Consider the following 4,414-nt stretch of genomic DNA (forward strand, 5'->3'; position numbering starts at 1 on the left):
GAAGCCCGTAGAGAGGGCCCTAAGCTTCCATCGATATGTTTCCATAATTACTTCTACAACAAAAGAAATAAGGGGTGGATATTGCTGAAATGGAACACTCAAGGCTACTGATCAAATGTTCTTAGCACTCACAGGGAGAGTGCCATCCCCAGCTGGAGCCACTGTTAGGGTCCTATAATTTATAGGATCACAAGCTGATTGAGTATTTCATCTCAGGAATCTTATATTGTAAATAATTTTCAATCTGTGAATGATTTCCAAATAAAAGAAAAATAGAATAAAAATGAAAAGAGGGTATAAATAAAAAAAGAAAGAAGAAAAACAAAAATATTGAAAAAGAATAAAAGATAGAACCCCATCAAAAGAAAAACAAAAATAAATAATAGTGAAAGTGTTGAAATTCTAAATGCCACTACTGATAGATAGATTTCTTCATCATTGATAAATAAAGGTTGTGTGCAGCTTGTTTAAAATGCCACAATGACTAGTTATTTGTTTAATCATGCAGTATAATCATAGTTAAACATGTTTAAAATTTTGTAAATTAGACTAGAGAATAAATATTTTCCAAACAGTTTAATCTTGGTAAATGAGTAGTTAGGTAGAAAATGACATTGATTCAACTGTTTAATATGAATCAATAGGAGAAATAAGTGATAAGATTTATATAGTTTTTCCTTTTTCATAAAAGAAAATAATGCAGGTTTGCTAGTCTAAGTGCACCCCCTTAGAAGAATCAAAATGTTAGTTTAGTTAAAGGGTAGGTAGAAATAATTTAGTTTTATAAATATATGCTTATGTTCCTTTTATCCTAAGTTTAGTAACATTGTAAAAAGGGCACGATGGGATAAAGTATTTTTACATGTTTTTTTATTTCTAACCTTTATCATAAGTCCAAAAGAAAGAAATAAAGGTGCATATGGACAAAGTTATTTTTCCGTATAAAGTTAATGGATGCTGCTGTCAGAGCATCAAGATCATCTGTCCCTCATGATCCATGACCCTCATTTTCTTTCGTCCCCCTCTCCATTCTACCTTTACTGTCGGGGGGAGGGGGTGGGTATGAAAAGGCAGTTTTCCCCTGTTGGGCCCATCCTAACGTGTCACCTTCTCATCATTTCACAACCGCCCCAGCCGATACTGCTTACCACCCTATACTCCCTCCAAACCCACCTTCCCCTCATCCTCTTACCATGTCCCTACTTCGTCACCTCCCCCACTCATCTCCCACCACGTCGCCTCGTTGTTGCCCAATTAATTGCTCTCCGGGAAAAAATAATCGTTCGACATTCAATTCGCCTTCTTGGTAACCATTCAAACTTAACGGTCCCATGCCACCTCCAACAGAACTTCCCATTGTTGTTTAAAATCTTTCGAACCATCACCTTTCTCTCTTTCACTGCTCATTCTCTTTAATTCACAGTTTTGATAAGAAATCATTTTCAAAGTAGTGTTGCAACGAGACTAGATCAGAATTGACAGCCCTTCGTTTCCTTCCCTGACAACTCATTGCTTCAAACTTTTCCTGGTAAGCTATCTTGTCACTTAATATTACTTTTATCTTATCTAATCATGCCTCCAAAGAGAAAAACCCAGGATAAACATGTCAATCCATTGATCCCTCCCTCCATATTTTAGATCACATTACTTTCGCTGACAGGGATTATCGGATTAGTGAAACCCAGTGTGACTGTGAGTTTTTAGAGCTATACTGTTGGCTGGAGGACAAGCATGTAGACAAAACTGATGAAATTGGACTCTGAGAGTCCAATCTTCCTCATTATATCTTCCATATGACCTTCCAAGCCCCTAAATTCACCACAAAATGTCAAGCCTGTTATGTCCCTGGCCAAAGAGCTATTATGGCCCCATCTGGTGACATCCTGTTTACAATTACCAGCCAATCCATAAACCAGATGATGATGTCTCCCCCTGTGGAAAATAGTGCCCCTTTCTCCTTAGAAGCCTTCACTCAGCTTTATCAGAAGATTGATTTTGCTACAAGATCCAAAATGTTTGAGATCTTCTTGCCTAAAAATGCCCAATTACCCAAGATGAACCCTCCATACCCTTCCTCTATCTTCCCTAATTAAGCTAAACAAAATATGTCCATAATTTCATAAATTTTGGGTTATTATTCTGATCAGTGGGTACATGAGCCCATTCTAGGTTTCCTTTCCATATTTTCCACAGACAGTAGACCATCCATTTTATTCAATTTCAGTCAATTCTTGGCTGATAGCATTCATGAACAGTTTCTAAAATTTCCAACAGAGAAGGTGTTTAATTACACTTACATTTTAATCTACATGTTCCTTTATTATCAAGTAGACAGGTTTAGTTTTTCTATGTAGAAGTTAGATGATGAAGGAAATTGGCAACCTGTGATTTTTTGGACTGCATTGGTCATGAAGGAGCAACAAGAATTCTCATACAAACAATTTATTGAAGAGTTTGTTCACCCAACAATGAACATCCTAAACAACTCAATACAGCCCAGAATCAGTGAATATATCAAAAGAATTTTACATCTAATAGATCAGGCGAAGGGTGGAGATTGGTATTTATACCAAAACTACACAAAAATCAGAGTTTATGGATGCGAATTGGCACCATACAGACTCCCTAAATACCTCCCCATGAGTATTGTTGCTTTGGAATACATCAGACAAATGTTAAATTCTGATGACATTCATTTTGTGGTGGCAAATAAGAAGTCACAGTTTCACATAAAGACACAGGTGGGCCCATTCATATGCAATACAAGGACAACAGGAGAAAAAGTAGACAAACCTCTTAAAGAGATGAAATTTAACCTGATTTTTACATGGTCTAATGACCCTTGGGGTATCATTTCCAAGCTAAGAGTAGAAAACAAAACTACTCCCCACATCCATACCTCAATGCCTGAGATAGAAAAGTATACGAATTAGTTGGAATAGATAGAGAATACTTTGTAGGAAGTTGAAGAACAACTGTTTTCTACTTCAAGTTTACAGACTCCCACTCCTCAAGAGAAAATGAGTAAAAGACAAAGAGAGGAGGGATCATCATCAATAACAGGTAGTGAGGCCAAAGAGTTCAAGATCAGCTACAGAAAAAGGGCAAAAGTGACTCTTAGGATAGATGTTGAAAAGGAGACAGAAGATCATGCTGCCATTATAATTATAGATTCACCATCTAAAAGAAGAAAATTTGTTACATCTACTATTGGAACTTCAGCATCACAAGGTCAAAAGGAAACAGAGCTAGATTCACAGAATTTCTAAGGAGAGAAGGAGAAGATTGTTTTTGATAGGTACAGAGAGATTAAACTTAAGAATGATATTCTTAAGAATAGTACCTACAATCACTTTTGGAAGTAGAACTCTAGCTCATAGAGCCGATTGTTATCAATTTTTGACACGGAGCATGGAAAGATGCAGATGGCCTTTCTTGAGACCCAAATTCCACATCCAAAAACATTAGCAGACTACAAGAGTACTACATTTGAGTTCAGCACCAAAGATATCCATCCCATTGATCAAATGGAGATGCATAAGAAGACTGGTGAGATGATTTCTTCTACATTAACTAATACTACAATGTCATTGTCCAATTTGCAGGTTTCATTCGCCAACATTCAGTCTCAGTTGAAAATGGAAAAGGTATCCTCCTTAGAAAAGGATAATAGGATCAAATATTTGGAAGATTTGGTAATCACGATAAGATATGATCTTAAATATATAAATGTTGCAAAGGAGATCATCAAGAAGAAAAATCTGGATATTGTAGCATTGAGAAAGAAACTAAAACTGCTAGCCATAGAGGATCCCCTAACCAAAGACATTGAAGAGGATGAAACACGGAAGTCTGATATGATGAAGCTGATTATAGAGAAGAATATATAGATCAGGTAGATGGAGGTAGAAATGGAAAAGATGATAAAAGAGAAAGAACAGAGTCAGAAGATGGCCATAGTCCCCCTGGATGCCATACCCATCACTCAGCTCCCAAAAATAGGAACAACCATTGTAGCTACTTCTTCCACTCATACTGCAAGTGTTGAACAAGTGACAAAGACACTGGAGAACATGTCAATCCAGTTAGAAGAGATCAAGACATTGCATGGGAATCTCAAAGCTCTAGAATAAAAGAAAGCCAGAGTTGAAGCTTCTTGTCTTACTGAAGTGCAGAAATCACAGAGACTGTTAGAGAGATTGCAGAAGGTAGAAAAGGATATATCAATTGGTCAGACCTTGGCCCAAGGTAGGGAAACTATTTGGATGGGTATTCTGGACTCTATGAATGAGATTTGGTCATCTATCCAAATCATTTTCGAATAGAAAGAATTGATAGAAAATGCCATAGAAACCATTGTTCAGGTAAGGGAGAAGTTGGGAGATATGCCCACAGAAGCCTCCAAAATTATCAA

The sequence above is a fragment of the Pinus tabuliformis genome, chromosome Q (genome assembly GCF_031772625.1).
Source record: "Pinus tabuliformis cultivar Carrire ecotype Pingquan chromosome Q, CPIR1, whole genome shotgun sequence".
In the NCBI taxonomy this organism is placed as follows: Eukaryota; Viridiplantae; Streptophyta; class Pinopsida; order Pinales; family Pinaceae; genus Pinus; species Pinus tabuliformis.